General features: G+C 41.8%; 1 protein-coding gene across 2 annotated transcripts in view; it reads right to left on the reverse strand.

Moving 5' to 3' along the window:
* Nucleotides 1-20,147, reverse strand: part of LOC101477232 (thyrotropin-releasing hormone-degrading ectoenzyme) — a 272,984-nt gene that overhangs the window by 180,464 nt on the left and 72,373 nt on the right. The window lies entirely within an intron of this gene.

Genomic DNA, 20,147 nt, shown 5'->3' on the forward strand with positions numbered 1-20,147 from the left:
AATAGGTGGTTTGTGTGGGCCACCACATCATGGACATGAAGTCTGGACCAATCTATTGGATTACATCAAATGAAATTGTACTAATATACGTTGGGGTTTTTCCCGGTGGACGAGAGGGTTTGTTCCCTGCACCTTAGGGTCGGGGAACGGGTCCTGACTGTCATCTGCGCTTATGCGCCAAGTGGCAGTGCAGAGTACCCAGCCTTCTTAGAGTCCCTGGGGGGTGCTGGAGGGTGCTCCACCTGGAGACTCTGTTGTCCTGCTGGGAGACTTCAATGCTCACGTGGGTAACGACAGCGAGACCTGGAGGGGCGTGATTGGGAGGAACGGCCTCCCTGATCTGAACCCGAGCGGTGCTCTGTTATTGGACTTCTGTGCTAACCACAGTTTGGCCATAACGAACACCCTGTTCGAACATAAGAGTGTCCATAAGTGCACGTGGCACCAGGACGCTCTAGGCCGTAGGTCGATGATCGATTTTGTAATTGTATCAGCAGACCTGCGACCATATGTTCTGGACACTCGGGTAAAGAGAGGGGCTGAGCTGTCAACTGATCACCACCTGGTGGTGAGTTGGATCAGGTGGCGGGGGAGGACGCTGGACAGACCTGGTGCACCTAAACGCGTAGTGAGGGTGTGCTGGGAACGTCTAGCAGAGGCCCCAGTCCGCGAGATCTTCAACGCACACCTCCGGCAGAGCTTCAACAGCATTCCGAGGGAGACTGGGGACATTGAGTTCGAATGGACCATGTTCAGTGTCTCCATTGCCGAAGCTGCTGCATTAAGCTGCGGCCGCAAGGTGGTTGGTGCCTGCCGTGGTGGTAATCCCCAAACCAAATGGTGGACACCAGAGGTGAAGGGAGCCACCAGGCTGAAGAAGGAGTCCTATCGGGCTTGGTTAGCCTGTGGGACTCCGGAGGCAGCCGACAGGTATCGACAGGCCAAGCGGAATGCGGCTCGGGCAGTGGCTGAAGCAAAAACTCGAGTGTGGGAGGAGTTCGGAGAGGCCATGGAAAAAGACTTTCGGACTGCCTCGAAGAGATTCTGGCAAACCGTCAGACGTCTCAGGAGGGGAAAGCGGTGCTCTACCTGCACTGTGTATAGTGCTGGCGGAGCGCTGCTGACGTCGACTGAGAAAATTGTCAGGCGGTGGAAGGAATACTTCGAGGACCTCCTTAATCCCACTGACACGTCTTCCGAGGAGGAAGCAGAGTCTGGGGATGAGGGGAATGACCCGCCAATTTCCGGGGGCGAGGTCACTGAGGCAGTTAAACAACTCCTTGGTGGCAGAGCCCCTGGTGTTGATGAGGTCCTCCCCGAGTTCCTGAAGGTTCTGGACGTTGTAGGGCTGTCCTGGTTGACACGCCTCTGCAATGTTGCGTGGAGATCAGGGGCAGTACCTGTGGACTGGCAGACCGGGGTGGTGGTCCCCATCTTTAAGAAAGGGGACCGGAGGGTGTGTTCCAACTACAGGGGGACCACACTCCTCAGCTTCCCTGGGAAAGTCTATGCCAGGGTGCTGGAAAGGAGAGTTCGTCCATTACTCGTTAGTCGTTAGTTTTGTGGACTTGGAGAAGGCATTCGACCGTGTCCCTCGGGGTGTCCTGTGGGAGGTGTTGCGGGAATATGGGGTGTCTGGCCCATTGCTACGGGCCATTCGATCCCTATACAACCGTTGCAAGAGCTTGGTTCGCATTGCCGGCAATAAGTCGGACTCGTTTCCGGTGGGTGATGGGCTTCGCCAGGGCTGCCCTTTGTCTCCGGTTCTGTTCATAATTTTTATGGACAGGATTTCTAGGCGCAGCCAAGTGGCGGAGGGCTTTCGCTTTCGTGGCCTCAGAATCTCATCTCTGATTTTGCAGATGATGTGGTTCTGTTGGCTTCATCGGGTGAGGGCCTCCAGCTCGCACTGGAACGGTTCGCAGCCGAGTGTGAAGCAGCGGGAATGAGGACCAGCACCTCCAAATCTGAGGCCATGGTTCTCAGCCGGAAAAGGGTGGAGTGCCCACTCCGGGTCGGGGATGAGTTCCTGCCCCAAGTGGAGGAGTTCAAGTATCTCGGGGTCTTGTTCGTGAGTGATGGGAGAAGGGAGCCGGAGATCGACAGACGGATTGGGGCTGCAGCTGCAGTAATGCGGACGCTGCACCGGTCCGTCGTGGTGAAGAGGGAGCTGAGTGTAAAAGCGAAGCTCTCAATTTACTGGTCGATCTACGTCCCTACCCTCACCTATGGCCACGAGCTGTGGGTAGTGACCGAAAGAACGAGATCGCGGATACAAGCGGCAGAAATGAGCTTCCTCCGAAGGGTGGCTGGCCTCTCCCTTAGAGATAGGGTGAGACATTCGGCCATCCGGGAGGGGCTCAGAGTAGAGCAGCTGCTGCTCCACATCGAAAGGAGCCAGCTGAGGTGGTTCGGGCATCTGACAAGGATGCCCCCTGGGCGCCTCCTGGGTGAGGTGTTCCAGGCATGTCCCACCGGGAGGAGGCCCCGGGGCAGACCCAGGACACGCTGGAGAGATTATATCTCTCGGCTGGCCTGGGAACGCCTTGGTGTTCCCCCGGACAAGCTGGAGGAGGTGGCTGGGGAGAGGGAGGTCTGGGCCTCTTTGCTTAGGCTGCTGCCCCCGCGACCCGGCCCCGGACAAAGCGGATGAAGATGGATGGATGGATGGAAATTGTACTAAGTTATCTCTGGAAGACTGTCATAATCCGTCTCTGATAGGGGAGGTAACATAAACGAGACCCACATGAGGGAGATCAGTTTAGAAAAAGGTTTATTACAAGAGAACTCAGGACTTACAAGAAAACCTATAGCGCAGATTACCACAAACCAAACAACCAACACAAAACAACTAGCTCAAGTAAGGCTTAACCAGTAGAAAATAAAACTGTCCTCATGGGCTGTAACGCAGCTAAACGCCACTCAAGCCAAATCTCACCACTTAAACAGAATTTCACAAGCAAAGCTCAGAGAAGGAAGCCTACAGGGCAGTCTGCATACTCAGTTCAAAGCAGCAGCCCCTGAAAGTTCTTCAGCCTTTTGAAGACACAGGTGTGTACAAGTCACTGATTGGTCTCTCTCCCTGGAGGTGCAAACCACAGGTCCTAAGGCAGCCAATTGTCTGTGTGGATTGTCACATTCGAATTTACATGGAGGAAGGCTGGCACGGGTTCCCAGCCAGCCAATCGTCTGTGGGTGTTGTCATGCTTGAATTTACTTGAAGGAAGGCCGGCTCACTTAAAAGGCCAGGGGCCGTAGCAAAGACTATAACCACACTGTTGATCCCCTGATGTTTAATCCTACACCATGAAATTGAGACCTTGTTTTTAGCAAACTCTCACACATGGTCAAACTGCTTCGCATGACACAAACTCTTACAGAAAATGCATTTTTATGACTTTTCATCAAGCAATGTCTTGGAAAAACAAAAATTTTGATAGCAACAGTTTCACTTACAATCAAATAAATTTCCATCAGACTCAGCTGCCCATTAGCTTCTATGCTAAATTATAAATTATTGAATGATTAGACACCAAACTAAGATGTTACCTTTCATTAGTTATTTGGGTTTTACCCATGTATGGTAAAACAGAACTGCTGGTTTAATCCTGAGTTGGTGTTTGGATGACCTCAATCCCCAATTTTAACTCCAAACCTAGCCTAGGTCTAACCTCAGCACCTCAGAGAATATGCAATAGGTTTTTTTTTTGTTGTTTGTTTTTTATTTTTATCAATTCTTGTGAAACAGAAATCAAATTAAATAATTTTTCTCACTGACTCAAAATTATTTAATTTTTTTTCCAAAATGTCCATATTGCCTTTCTGCAAAAAAGGCTCAAGTTGAATTATCACCTTTGAAGACTTTGAGCTCAGAGGGCTGAGAGGTGAAAGCCACACTGCTGTTGTGTGACAGTTGTTTGAGTCAGGACAATTTGACTTTGAGGCAGCTTTTGAGCCAACACTGTTTCTCTGTATTGATCCATCTGTTCTTTTTTGGGAAAGATGTGTCATTCATCACTATTCCTCTCTTGATGCTGCAGCGGTCTAGTTTACAGTGAAAACAATGGAGGTGGCCTGCCTGTATGCTCAGAACATGCTTGAAGTCCAGCTAAAGAGTGGACAAGGCAAATACAATATGACCACCAAACTAAACACATTTTCGTCTTTGAGAGTCAAGAAGGAGCAGAAATTGCACAAGTGGGTAAACACAGGAACAGACTGAAGAACTGGGCAGGAAAGAGCAGAAATTCTGGCAGGAAAACATCCTGTGAATCCTGTAAGATTCAGTCTGTGTGTTCCTCTACCAAAGCAAACACGAACAGCCTGTACTGTTTATTTGCACAGAAGAAAAAGAAATGAATGTAAAGGCCCTGAGTTTGGTTGAGATCCTACTTAAAGAGGCATGCTGGACTGTAGAGCCTGTGGAGGGAATTTGAGGCAAGATTCAGGTATTTACTGCAGCACTCAACTAACATCTTTAGTCATTGTTGGCTGCCCATACAAACATGTTTTTAAAAGATTTTCACCAAGTGAAAGCAGCTGGAAGACTTTGGATTTATTGACCATAATCTTTATAGACTTTAAACACCATCTGACCCAGACTAGCAAAGCCAGAACAAGAATCACACCGAAAATACTAGCCCATATTTAAACTATAGAAGTGAAAGTTACAGATGAAGGAGAACAAAATCAACAGAAACTGTCCCGTTAACATAATATATATATTTCAGCTTTGTAACTAACAGATCTCCTGTCAAGCCTTTTATCCCTCTGTAATCACTTCAGCCACACTAGCAACATGGCTCTTGGGATTGTAATATCAACTGAGTTTATTACGTGTGCTAGCAATAAGCATTTTGTGATACATTCATGAAGCAGACTTTAAATTTTGGCTGGCATTGACGGATCCTTTTGGCGGGAAGATTGTGAAAACATCCTCTGCAGTATCAGCTGTAGGTGATTAATAGTAATTCTCTAAAGAATAAATTCCATTTTCTGCAGTTTTTTGCAGAATAGGCATCTGTACTTATACAGGTCCAGGATCTCTGCAACATACTCTCACCACGACCAGCATCTTTCCCGTTACCTGATCCAACTCACCAGCAGGTTGTGATTTATTCATAGCTGCACACAGCCGAATGTCCACAATGTACATCTGCAGATCTGACTGCAAGATTACAAAACTCAGTCATCAACCTGGAATCACACCTGACTGGCTTGGGAGTGTCTTGGAGGTGGAGGCCAGGGACAAGAGATGTCGGTACATCTTGGCTTAAGCTGGTGTCATTTAACCCAGACCAGGGCGACTGGTAGAAAATGGATGGATGGATTTAGACAAACATCTGTAAACTGTAGACAACACATGGAAAATTTACATGGAAAATGTGTGTAAAAATAGTCTTAAGAACACACACGCACTTAAGAAATGCAGTTGCAAGACTATTTATGAGGTATGCATATGGACCAGTGTTATTTTTACCACAGAGAATACGTTATTGAATCAGTAATTCTAAATCTGTATATCTGTGCTATCTGAACACTGCCATGCCCACATTTGTCTACATAAGGAATAACCTGTGGTAGATCATCCTGAAATGCAGTGAAAGAAGAGCATGAAAATTTTACAACTCAAAACCGGAAATAAAAAAAAAACCTAAGGAGGAAGCCACAGGGAAGAGGAAAAAGTTTTGTATGAAAGTTTGAATAGTTGCATGAATGGTTTTGTATGAAATATTTAGAACATCTCTTTGTATTTTTCTGTTTTGTATAATTTTTTTTTAAAACTGAAACCAAGTAGTGACAGAGTTACTTAATTTCTATTACATTAAAGGGTACTCAGGTTAAGCTCGAAAAGGGATTCTAAATTAATCTGGAAAATACCGTATTTTTCGGACCATAAGGCGCACAGGATTTAAAAGGCGCATTAAGAGAAACAAAATAGTCAGATAAGTTAAATTTTACTCAACTCATTCTTCTTGCTTCCTCCACTTCCGTACCCTTGATTTATTAATGTTGAATTATCTTGCAGCTGCTTTATTCCCATATTGTTGCAGTATATTATAACTAACCTCGTATTGTGAATGGATTATTTCAGTTGTTCTCCTGACTGAGGTTTGGTCCATTTGGAGCACCCTGCATTGTGATCGCCTTTGTCCCTAATCATTGGGAACCCTCCCGTTAACAAGTGGAAAAAAGTTAGCATTCATTTGCCAGCTTCACTGTGTTTATGTTATGCTAAAATAGCTGTGTCGCTAGTGATCATTATATACCAGCTAGTCCAACTTCGGTAACCCTACAAAAGTCACAGGTGTTTAGTTTTCTGTCTTCATTTATGTTGGAAGTGATAGCAGAGCTGTACGTTTTGATTTTTTCAAAATCCCTCAGTCAGAACTGATGCTATATCATGTTTAGGTGGAAACTAGCGAGCTAACTTATAACTCTGTTAAATTTAATAAATTCTGTTTTCATGGATTCCTAGATGTTAAACGTAATTGTTACATCTAGTAAAACAGCAGCGCTGATCATTTTATAAAAAATGAAATAATTTAGACAGTTTTTAACTCTCAGTGATGCCGTAGTGTTCATTTGACTTTGGGACCTGAAACGGATTACTCCTCGAGGCTCCTGACTACAGTAGCCGTAATGCTTCGACAATTCATCAAGCGGCGTGACTTTGTAGCTTACCAAAGTCGTACTAAAACATTTTTTGACAAATTGTTGTCATGTACCACATAAAATCGGTTGCAGGTCAGTAACCAGTGTTGCCAACTTAGCGACTTTGTTGCTATATTTAGCGAGTTTTCAGACCCCCTTAGCGACTTTTTTTCTAAAAAGCAACTAGCGACAAATCTGGCGACTTTTTCTGGTGTTATTGGAGACTTATTTATGACGACTTTTTGACATGAAAGCGGGTATCGCTTTTACTCTCAACAAGCAGCGGGTGCTGCCGTGGGCACCTCGCCTGTTCCAAAGCGCTCACGGGCGGAGGATAGTCCTCCCCCAGCTGCTATCAGGGCAGAAGATGTTCACACCTATGCGTCGGAACTGCTAATGAATCGCGCATGAGCGAAGCCGCTGCTCTCGCACTGACTGTAACGCAGTCAGTTCTTCTTTTACTCTTATGCTGTTTTGTGGATCACGAGGTTTAAAACTACTTATAAACACACACACAAAGTAACTCCACCAGAGTGCCTATTTCGGGTCACTTTTGCCGGTCCAAGCCCGGATAAAGGAGCAGAGTTGGAATTGTGACATTACAAAAAACAATAATTGGTAAAATAAATTTAATTTGTAGTTCTAAATAAACTCTAAATGCATTTAAGACATTTTTTACTCACTTTATGTCTCTTCCACGATGTTATTTCTCTCTCCAACAACGTAGGTTACAATTATATTAGCATGACCAATTATGCAAATTAGACAATGACGTCATTTAGCGACTTCTAGCGACTTTTAGGACAACCAATAGCGATTTTCCTTACTGAGGAGTTGGCAACACTGAGCACAACCAGAATTCATACATAAGGCACACCGGATTATAAGGCGCACTGTCAATTTTTGAGAAAATTAATGGATTTTAAGTGCACCTTATAGTGTAGAAAATACGGTAATTACATCACCTGACAGACATGCATACTTTGATTTATTACTTGAATATTTAGTTTAATCAGAAATGTGTCTGAGATTTGGGATTTTGTTTTGTTTTTTTACTCATGATTTATTCCATGTAAAGCCCTAAACCATCTCACACGTACTAAAAGATGTGAACACATTTCCCTGGCGCTTGCCTCTCTTCATTGGCTCCATGTCCGCTTCAGAATTAACTTTAAAATTTTATTGTTAACTTACAAAGCCCTGAATGGACAGGCTCCCGGGTATTTGTCTGACCTCTTGCAGACTTATACCCCCTTTAGATCTCTTAGATCAAGTGATCTTTTGCTTTTAGCTGTACCAAGGTCGAGGCTGGTTCATAGAGGCGATCGAGCATTTACAGTCGTAGCGCCTAAGCTGTGAAATAATTTACCCCTATACATCAGACAGGCTCCCACTGTCAATCTTTTTAAATCTTATCTTAAAACACATTTTTATTTACTGGCTTTTAATACAGCATGAGAGTTATTTGTTAATTCACATTTGGTGTTTGCTATCAATACTCTAAGTTATTTTATTAGGTATGTTGTATTCTTGTACAGCACTTTAATTACAACAGGAGCGTTGACCAAACCATTAAACCATCACAACTTTATAACCTTTAGTCAATAATAATCACATACTCTGATTTAAGTTCTACAAGCCCAGCTCACACAATCTGTTTTTCAGGCCTGAAGTTACTGCTGGTAAATGAACTTCATTTACTACAGCCCATATTGGTAGCATGGGACACTGAACAAAGCCAAATGGATCCTGATGTTAAAGCAAAGCAATGAATCTTTAATGTGCACGCATGCTGATAAGTCTTACCTGAGCTGTTTCATAGACCTGAACATGACAACTTAATAGCTGTGTAAGAAGTTTCATTAAACAGAAACTTAAAAGCTCTCTGATGCTGTAGTTGACCTGTACCAAACAGATTAGCTTTCTGTCATGCAAACATAACGGAAACGTCCCTTTAGAGCTCCATCAGTTCGAGATTTGGCTTGTGCTGTAGTTGCAAGCCTCTGGTTCAGTGACATTCTGAAGCTTCTGTTCCCTGAATAGGACTCCATATCTCTGCTGGCACAAGCATCGAATGATGACAATTTTCTTTGAAAACAGAAATTGTCTCACACCAAATAGATACGCTGTCTGCAACCCCATTTGAAATGTTCTACCTTCTGCATCAAATCCTTTTTGTTGCATCCTATGTTAGAAACTTGTAAAGCTCTTACATGTTAGCATGTTACATGTTGAAGACCACACTGAGTGCCACTTCTGTCAGCTGAGGCTGCAGTTCACTCACGATCACCAAGACTGGACAACAGCAGATGGAAAAAGTTTGGCTGGTCTGATAAATCTTTGCATGGTAGGATTGCAATTTGGCATAAAACAACATGGAAGCTTGGATCCATGCTGCCTTGTTTCGGCACTTCAGGCTGCTGGTGCTCTAATGGTTTGGGATATTTTCATGGAGAGCCTTAGACCTCCTTACTTCAGCCAGCCGAGCATCATTTAAACAAGTATTTTAAAGTATTTTCAGTGACCATATCCATCTCTTTTTGATCACGGTGTACCATCTTCTGATAGCTGCCCCCCTGCAGGATTCACAGCCTCTCCACAACGCTAACAAAAACTCAGGTGAGTGTACAGTATTTTGTAAGCATGTTCTTTATTGAACTGAAAACTACATATGGCTGAATAATAATATTTTTATTAGATTTAAGTTTAAAGATGCATGCTCAGTAGTAGCAGTAGTTTTTAATTTGTCTGTAGAGTTGACAGAAAAGAGGTGTGAATCTCAGAAATGTAAGTGACCACACAATTCAAGCAGAAAACTGCTGCAACTCTTTTCTTGATAGGTCATCAAACAGCTTGTACCACATCTATTTTAAGAGGTTCTCAGAGTTAAACTTTCATGAAATTAATATAAATTTTTAATATACTTCTGAGCTCCAGTACAGGAAGGATATAGCTTATGTAGAAAAAAAAAAAAGGGGGGGGGGGGGGGGGGGGGGGGGGTTCTCAGTCAGCTTATTGGGTTAAATTGAGTAAAGATATGTAATCTGGAGTTAGACTTTTAACAGATTTGAGATTTATGTTCAATAAAATACCATGAAGTTTCCAATCCCACAAAAATAACTGACACGATAATATTAATACCAGTGCCTACATTAGGAAATACTGCAGTTTATTAACACTAACCCAAATACTAAAGCTACTGTGATCACAATGCCGCTGTGTTGCTGTACTCCTCTCCAGCTTCCTCAGCAGGACTGGTTTCTCGATGAAAATTCAGACTTTTTAAGGCTCTTCTCCTCTTTTACCCCACATTCTCCTCCCTCCACCAGAACTCATCTCAGAGTGCGGCAGCCAGCAGAGTGAATATCAGCTCAGAAAGTGGAGGCTTTATTGAAATCGCAGCTTTTTTCAGCGCACTGACAGCAAGCTTCTGAATTGAATATCATCTCTTGAGGATTCCTAAATTGCCTCCAGTCATGTTCTCCCGGGTGACGAGAAACCCGGATGCGTTGCATTTGCTCCAACGGAGGGGTCGAGGTGTGACGTCTGACTTCAAAGCATCATACGAACACGTTCGCCCTGTCTCCTAGGACTGAAATGTGCCGCTTTACTTGAACTAAAATAGACACACATTGGCTAAGTGGTTAGCCCGCTGCCTCACAGGAAGGAAGTCCTCGATTTAAACCCGACCAGTCGAGTTTGCATGTTCTCTCCGCGTCAGCCTCAACATGCTCCAAAAACATGCAGGTCAGCTCAAGCAGAAACTTTAAATTGCCTCTAGGTGTGAATGTTGTCAGTCATGTTTCTTAACTCTGTGACAGAGTTTTCAGGATGTACTCCCCCCACCCACCCGGTGCATCCTGAGGTTTGCTTCAGCTCTTAATTCCCCCGCTGAGCAGTCTAGAAAATGGATGGAAGTATGCACAACCTGCCATTTTCTAAGCCTGAATGATGAGGTGATAAAATATAAACATGAGGAATATTTCATTTTCAGCCCCGATACACGCTGCCTACAGGAAAGCGTCTTCAATCAAATAACTCAAACCAAATTCAATCAGTCTCTTTGGCGGCTGCTGCAGCGTTCTTTTTATCCCATCCCATCCCGTTTTGTGAGAGCTACAGCTGGCGCTCATGCCTAATAAAATCAAACCTACATCAGCAAACCAGCGGGCCCATAAATAAGTGAGGGTCCGAGGGGTTTTACTTCCTCGGAAGTCAACAACTCGAGGGGAAATGGACCATGTATTTGGGAAACTGTGATGTAACATACGGAGATACACTCTGTGGGCAAGGAAAGAAGGAAACAAGAGAGTGTAGCAAAGCTCTGCTCAGCGAAGCAGGCCTCAGGCCAGGAAGGCTTCAAACATCCTCATGTTACAGCTTTGAAGACTCAGCGTTAGCGTCATGGATGCCACCATCTTTGTTTATTTGGTACATTTTGGAGGAGTTCTTTTCTTTGGAGCCAGAAGTGACCATCATTGTGAGATACCACTAGCAAACTTTGTTAACCAGCTATATCCGCAGACTGCTAAGTAATGGAATTTCACTAAGACTTCGTACAGTCAGTACAATTAACCAAGCAGGAATGTGTGTGTTATTTTCAGATAACCGCATTAAAAATGCCCCAAAAGGCACAGAGATTTTTCAGCTGCAGAGGCTGTTGCTTGCCACTTGTGTTGTTCACTATCTTAATTTAAGATTTAGCTTTCAAACATGTGCGAAATTAATACAAACCCTGAAGTCAGGATGATGGGACCGTTACTAACACTCATCTCAGCCTGATGGTAAGTGTTGAATTAGGAGAAATATGATTCTTTTGTGTCCATGCACATGAAATGTCAGTTTTAATTGCCAGACAGCAAAGCCAATATATTTCAGCTCAAAGTATATTTCAAGCCAAGAAAGAGTAGACTGACTGGTGCCACAGCCTCCTACCTCCTAATCTGAAAACAGGCAGACCCACAATTTGTGACCACGAACAGTGAAAAAAACAATATAAACTTTGTGATCATTTCATAAACTACTCTGAAGCTGTGTCCCAAAACATCGGCTGCATCCTTCGGAGGACCCAGCCTTCGCGGTCTACGTGGGCCGGGTCCTTCAAAGACCGAGAAGGCCGGAAGTGCGAGGCTGTGAAATGGGACGGTCTAACCTTCAGATTTGCGTCACCGCTGTGTCGGTGGAGTTTAATAAACTCGGCCGTCTGCTCCTTGCTATCTAAAATATAACTGGACACTGCCGTAAATTCTCGACCGTCTGACACTTCTGTTTAATCAGTTTTCTGTTTGACATTTATTCAGCTGTGTGAAAATCCCGGAGGAACCCACCCGATGGATTAATAAAGTTTTATTTAATCTAATAATCTAATAACTTTGATCTCAGCCAAACCGATTTACTCCGGAACAAATAAAACACAGAAAAAAGCCAAACAATTACATTTTTAAGTTATCCGAGTGACTAATATATCATGTTTAACCTGAATAGCGAAAGAGCGGGGATCTGAAAACGATGAAGCCGAGAGTCCGCTGCTCTCGCCGGCTGTGTGACCATTGAACCCCCCCGGCTTGCTATCGAGCGGGTGGGTAACAGACGTCTCCAAAAACGTCAGCACACTTTTCCAAATATGCGATGTCTTGATAAACCAAGCAGATATTTGAAGTTTACACAGCTACTTTCTCGCCTTAAAATATGTTAAAAGTTTATTTTGTGGCCCAGAAAGATTAATAGGAGTAATTTTAAAACTTAGTAGCGGCCGCCATTGTTGGCAGCTGAAATTTGGCTGGGCCGCACTATGAATTCTGGGATATGGTGGGATATGGTATGCATCCTTCATTTCGGGGAAATGAAGGATGCATTTGTCGGCCGCATTTGAAGGAGTCGACGAACTGGGACAGCATTTGTCACCTGGCTGTGACGTAATCAGCCTTCAAATGCGGCCTCCGGAGGATGCAGCCGACGTTTTGGGACACAGCTTGTGACTGTACTGGAGTTGTGTGTTCTGTTTTGTGGTTTATATGGCTATAAATAAAGTTGACATACTTTCAGTGATCAAAAAACATTATTACAGGTTATCCTGAGTGAAGCATGAACACCTGTACCTAAATCCGCAGCAATGGGTCCAAAGATATCAGAATAGTCTCTCACAGAGCCAGTAGAGATCAGTGGTTCACGTGCCTCCAGCACTGATATTCCTTTTGGTCCTCACATTTCCTCCCCTACTCCAATCCCGCTGTTTAAAAGAAAATAAATTTGATATCTCAGATGTTGGAAAACGAAGATGACTGGACAGAAACGGCGATGTGTTTCAGAATTTAAGAAATAAGTTTGGTCTTCAGAAAAGTGAAGCTAATGTAAGGTGGGTGTTTTTCTCCTGAAATCTACAAACTGATGCTTGACGATGATTTAAAAAGGAAACTGAGACCAACAGAATCAGCAGCATTGAAAGTGTTTGTGCAGGATACCAATATTGTGCGAAATTTAAACTGAGCATGAAGGATGCATGACGTTCTTAAAGAGCCAGATGTGCAGCATAAGCGCAAAAAAGCAAGTGGCACAAAAATTTTTGAGCACGCTAACCTGATTTTCTTATGAGCTAAACTGACAGAAAATTGCTTTAAATAATCTTTGGTACCATCTTCCTTGGTGGGAAACATTTTAAATTCAGACATTGCGCGATATGTGTGATTTATTACATTGATAGCAAAAAGTGTCAAAACATCCATGATATGCATCTCAAAAATCTAATGTTCAAGTTTAAATAAGACTTCATATCATCGAAAAGAAAACTAGATAAAACTATAAAAAAGCAGCAAACAAAAACTTTTTTGTAAGTGATGGATATGATCCCAGTTTATCAATGTGATTCTAAAGTATTGCAGCACAGGGTGAGTGGCAGCTTCTGCTTCTCTGGAGAAAGACGTAAAAGCATCCTGGAGCTTGCAGCAGAGGTTTTTCCCCCTACAATTAGCCTGTAAATAGGAGATTATGATATACATGATTATAGCGCCTCCTCACCTATATCCTAAAAATCAGTCAGACTCTTGTTTCTTTTGTTTATCTGTGAAGTCCAGCATTCCAAATGTGCCATATCTGATTCTTTTCTGGGCTTTAACTCTGTATCTTTTCTTTAGGGAACAATTCTGATGGTCTCCTCAGCTAAACTGAAAAATAATAATGATGCATTTGTGCATTTGTGCTAGATTATTGTTGTGCCCTGTTTACCAGCTTGCACAAATCATCTCTTTCACGCCTCCAAACGATACAAACACATTCGAGCAAACAAGCTCAGATCACTACTGTTTTATACTCCTTATATCAGCTCCAAATAGATTTTTCTGTTTCTCTTCTTTGTTATGGGTCAGGCTGGAGTCAGGCCAATGTGTGGGTGAGCATTGAAGAGTGACTGAGCTCCAGATCCTGCTAGATTCTGGCTGACTTCACCTGAGGACCATCAATTATCTACGCCAGCTTCCACAAAAAATCTTCGCCAGATCAAATTCCCAGGTGGGACAGAAAGATTCAGACTGAACTCAAGTCCATTTTAGGATCTTCACTGATCTCACCTTTTATCTCACTCTCAGCTGTTAAAGCACACTTGTACCTCATCAGGAGCTCTTAACTTCAGCACATATATGAATATATATCTGCTGGTTCTTTGTGTAAACTCTAGCAAGTTTCATCCTCCTGAATGCTTTAAGCAAAAATGGCAAGGCAAAATAGTTTCTAGGATATTTTGTTCTGGACCAAAGTTGCCTGAACAACTCATTAACGTTATCATCTCTTAAGAATTTAGCACTGGACATGTTAAATTCACATTCACTTCAGCATAATGTATATATCTTATTTCCCATCAGTGCAATAACGGAGTCTTCCAATCCAGCCCACTCTGCTGCTCTGAGCTTTTCTTTTTCACTGAGATACCATTTCCATTCATCATTTAAGTCCGGTGGAATCTACTTTGCTGCTTGAATTAAACCACTGTCAGTGAAAACAACACTTTCTGCAAATATTCCACAGTAAAATCCTTTTGAGGAGGTGAAGGGATTATTCCTCCTGAACTGGTGGGAAGCTTTTAATGTAAAAGAGATTAACAGCAAAGCGCAGCAGCAGCAAATTATCACAGCAAACTGGAGCAGATCAAAAACACCAAGGCTTCTTATTAAAATATGATCAAACATAGAGAAGTTCTCAAACAACTGCAATTAGAATGGAAGCTCTGTCTCTAATAATAGCTGGCTATATGTAACCCTGCTCCTTTGCATTCAAAGGAAATAAAGATCTCAGCTCTGTGTTGCGTCATGTTCTCAGGACTCAGTTTTAGATATGTATAGACAGGTATTACAATAACTTCCCTGCAACTGTTAACAAACCATTCAGAGTCTGGAACATAATGGAAGAGGACTGAAATTACCAGATTCAGCTAATGCCCCAATCTTGGACTGTGCCTCATTAAGCATGCATTATAATTAATAGATTATTTTATGTCATATTTAAAGGAACAGCCTCTCTACTGTTCCTTTAAATATAAGCTAGCAGCTAGTGAGCTAAACCAGGTTCAGGATTGTTTACAGTTTTTTACAGAAGCTAGGACACATTTCTCAATACTTTGGTCACTTTTGCAAAACTCCTCACACAGTGAGCACAACAGAAGTCTATGTGGGCTAAACTGAGGATCAGTTATCATTGTTTTGGCACAAAATGCATTCAATGACTACATCTCTCAAATTTCATTAATTATTTTCTCACTCAGACACAACAACTGCCAAAAATCTTTGTACGTACAGGACATTTTGCATGTGCTTACATACTGTTTTCAAAACTGTTAAACTTATGGCCAAAACAATAACACAATGCAAAACTTAAAAAGACAGCAAAATTCAACAGCAATATTTTAGTGAAACATATTTTAAATCTAAAAATGCAGTTTAATCAGCCACAGCTGATTCTCATTGTAGATGAACATCTACACAGGTGTTACTCCTTCAATCTTTCAACTCCTTCAATTCTGGCAGCCAGAAGATTCTTTCCTAGGTGTATTGCCCTAGATGACATAAGATGTGATGTGGATGAGAACCTGTGGCCAAATGGAGAAGACCGAGTAGATTAGCATTACTATTGTATGTGTATCAGTGGATGGTGTGTATACAAATTCTTGTATTTTGGGATTACTTAGTGCAAAAAAATAAAAATACATCAACAAATATTAACGAATTCTGCATGATGTCTGATTCATTCCAGTAACATATATTGAAATTATAAACAGAGATGTGTCTGAGAGATGTGTGTGTGTGTGTGTGTGTGTGTGTGTGTGTGTGTGTGTGAATTAATTTTTTCAATGTGATATTATAGCCTCATCTCACTCACGGGGTGTCAGATACTGTCTTTTGTTGTAGGCAGCTGGTGCCACAGAGATACCTGCTGTAATGGTTTCACATGAAAGTCAGATACAGGTGAAAAAGGCAAAGTTCAAAGTCAATAGAGAAGGCATACAGATTTAGCTGTTTTTTTGGCAAACAATACCAGAAAGAGGAAGGTAAACGTCAGGTAAACCAGCCAAATGTCAAAAGCTCAAATGGGGACATAAAAAACTAAGAAGGGATCCAAACCAAGTGCCTGAAATAGATAGAAAGGTAAAAACAAGCTGCCAGTCAACCAGTGGGAATACCAGGGAATTCCTGGTCCATCCCATAACCAATTACCCCTCCATTACCAATGCTCCATTCCCATAAACCATGGCATACTGTCAACAACACATAAAGCCTTAAACAGAGAAGCTTTGAGGTGCTGATGGTGGATGCTATTGATGAAAGACTGGCTGGTCCAATTTCTGCATTACAATTTACTCCAGTAATAAGTATACATTTTATCACACAAAATTCTGGAGAAATACTAAGAAATATGTAACAGGATGTTTTAACAGCTACCCATTGAAATATGGATCTACAAGCCCTAAAAGGGGTTAATACATCAGTGCAACAGCATCACATGACACAAACAGACTCGGTCTGCAGCAGTAGGAACAAGATCCCTCTCAAGATACCTGAACGGTTTAAAAGCACCTGGTCAGGCAGACAGGCAAACAACTCTAAAACATCATTTTATTCTCTGCAGGAAACCACAACATTAGACAGTCAGTCAAGCAGTCAATCAACCTGAGAAAAGTGAGCAGAAGAGCCTCTGTGACTTTTTCCTTTCTGCTCAATGCTGAATAATATTCAGACTTTGGGGAGTACAAGCACAGAACAAGCACATAAATGCACCTTTTTACCGTTCACAGTGCTTTTTTCCCTTCAATGCTTCTCCACCGCTTTTCTCCTCCTCCTTCTCTCTTCTTTCCCTCCTCCCTTCACCCCTTGTTATCTCTTCACTCGACCGTGACATCTCTCGCTGCTTTCTGATGCTCCGTCTGTCGCCCTTGGATGATGGATGGGGTGATGGACGCTCAGTTGCCACAGTAATTTGATGGATGGTTTAGCAACCGATACGAGCGCCGAGAGGGTGCACCACCGCGTATACTAAGGCACTCTCCTCCCGCCGTCTTTGGGTCCTTGACATTGAACTCAGTGGGCCTCAGAGAGTCACTACTCCCTCTGTAACAAACACCACTGACCCGTGAGCCAGGCGCCACACATCTGTCCAATCATACCATTGCTTTTGCTGATGCTGCCGCTTTGATGAAGCGAGACAGCTGCAGAGCCCAAGCAAGGATAACAGTCTGCATCTCAATGCTGATAAAATAAAACAAAGATGATTCTTGGCAGGAAAAGCAGAAGAAAAGGAAGAGAAAGCTAGACAGCTCTCACTGCTTCATAGCTCATATCCTCTACTGTTCTGATTTTATCTGTTTTGATTTTATATACTGTTTTGTTTGTTTGTTTGTTAATTAGTTAGTTTGTTTGCTTGTTTTAATCAATTTTAAATCCTGCTTTTTATTTGTTTCTGTAAAGCACTTTGAATCACCTTGTTGTTGAATTGTGCTATACAAATGAACTTGCCTTGCCTTGCCTATATGCATCATATCTGTAAACCACATGTCTAGTTTTAAACGTATCACCTTTGTGCACACATTCTAGGATCACCCAGGTAGCTCAGTGTCTATGCAAGTTTACTTGGCCTCTTTGATGTGTAATGCCTCTTTTCCTTTTGTACCCACTCAGCTAAGCTCGACTTGTTTTTTAGTGGTTTCTATTAGGTGGTAGTACCTGGTACTGTTTTGGGGGGTTCCAAGCGAGCTGAGTCAATTGGGAAATGTGACATGAACAGAGTGCAGTTTAGTTTAAAAAAAAAAAAAAACAACTTTCTTGGGGTACTCCTAGCAGACCTTCAAGATGTAAAGACTTAACAGCCACCAGAATACTATTGTAACACCTGCTGGCTTTACTTCTAGAGAAAAAAAAAAAGTCTAGCCATCAAACTTTCTCCTTTTTAGCCACTCATGGTTCTCAAGCTGTCTGTGTGAACATTGCTGAACTAGAAGAGAAACGGTGCAGCTGCTTACTGAGATCACAACATCTTATCAGAGTGCAACATTAAATGATGACAATAACTCAGGAGTCCCATTTGCCAGGGTTGACAGTTGTTCTGGTGGAAATGCTGCTGAAATTCAGGTAAATGCAGCATTGCTAAACTGTTGAATTTGTACGAAGAATTCCTCATTTTATGTAGCTCTATGTATGATCATTCATTGTTTTTAGTCACACTGACAAACCAGTTGGCATCTTCCCTAGGATAACTGTCCAAAGGTTTAGTGAAACCACTGCCCACCTGGATGTAGAGCATCCATGTCAATCTACATCCATCCGTCTTCTTTCTCAATGCAAGTATAGAAATAAAAATAAAAGGAATTAAAACTATAGATTCATTTCTTTCTGCCACATTGCAAAATAATTTTCTGACGATTTCTTAAGCCTCTGTAAAACTGTGTGTTTTTCCTTTATTTTGTGTAGTTTTTGTGTGTGTCTGTATCCATGTACAAAAATTACCAGATTCGTTTTTAGAGTGTCAATAATAACTGGTGGCCTGTGGAGTTAAAAGTATCCAAAATGCTGAGAAGGAATAAAAGAATTGTTGAAAATGTTTTGTGGTTTCTCCTCTCAAGTTTCCTATTAATGCGCTTATTCCAATATTTCAGCGAGGAAATTTTGATTTCCTGGTTACCTAAAGGTAACCAATTCAGGCATTAAGACTTGTCACTTTTACACATTTACTTTGTTTTGCTGTTGTTGTTTTTTGTTTTTGTTTTTGCGTGTGTGGGTTTTTGTAAAAAAAAAATTTTTCTTTGAAGGGACTCTGAGATTGTTCAAAAATGTAGTTTTTAAACTAGTGTTGTCAATAGATAACCCCCCCCCCCCTCCCCAACACACACACACACAAGTAATTAAACTGAAAAATTTTCTGTAATCAATCGCGATTAATCGCAATTACTTGATCATTAGCCTGGTTGCAATTACACTTTTTTCTTTTTTTTTTTTTTTTTTTTTTTTTTTGCAATTACATTTTTTTCAACTTCATATTTAAGCTCGTAACTGACATTTGAGGAATATATAATATATATATATATATATAATAGTGGTTGTTTAATCAGATTCATCACAGGGTTACTGTGGATTAATTTTGATTAATCACGATTAAATATCATTTATTTTTAATTTTTATTATTCGCATTTCATTTTCCATGAGCAAACAGACTCGAGAAAAAAGGGAAAATATACGCACTTAACATGTTTATTGAACATCTTGAACATTCATGCTAACAAAAAACTCTGTAAACATTTATCCACTCTCTCTCTGTCACTCTTTGGGAGGCACTTCAAGTCCTTGAGACGTGGAACCAAAGCTATGTAAAGCGCGTCTTCTCAGCGATATTAATAGGTCTGTAGTTTGTTGCAGTCCACTTGGCAATTATGTCAAGTGTGCTTCATGTATGCTTCGCGTCAATGTGATATGTTAAGCAGGAAGTGCTTCGGCGAAAAGAAAATTCCTTCTTGCACAATGTGCATAATACTTTATGTCGGTCGACTGTTCCGTCTTGTTATTTTTTTAATACTCAAATTTCCTATCGAAAGGGCCAATGTCCATTTATCATCTTCCATATTGAGTTGATTGGTTCAGCTGCCCGTCAGATCAACTGCCCATTTGTGCATGTGCAAAGGTAACTCTACTTTGACAAACTACCCGAAGTGCGCTGACAGAAACATTTCAGGGATTTTGAGTCATTCTGTACTCCAGATGCGTTAAATGCTTAAAAATTCTAACATTTTAAACGCAAATTAATTTTAATTTGCATTAACGCATTCATTTTGACAGCACTAGTTTAAACCGAATGTGAATGTGAATGGTTATCAAAATTTACATCAGAATCAAGCAGGTTTTTAAAGTACTGGTTCTTGTCAGCTGCATTTGACAATATCAAAAAAATTATAAATAAGGACGTTTATGCACATTTCCATATGACTTCAGTTCAGGTTGGAAGTGAGGAGGACGAGGATGACATT

This window comes from Maylandia zebra, linkage group LG17 (assembly GCF_041146795.1).
Source record: "Maylandia zebra isolate NMK-2024a linkage group LG17, Mzebra_GT3a, whole genome shotgun sequence".
Lineage (NCBI taxonomy): Eukaryota > Metazoa > Chordata > Actinopteri > Cichliformes > Cichlidae > Maylandia > Maylandia zebra.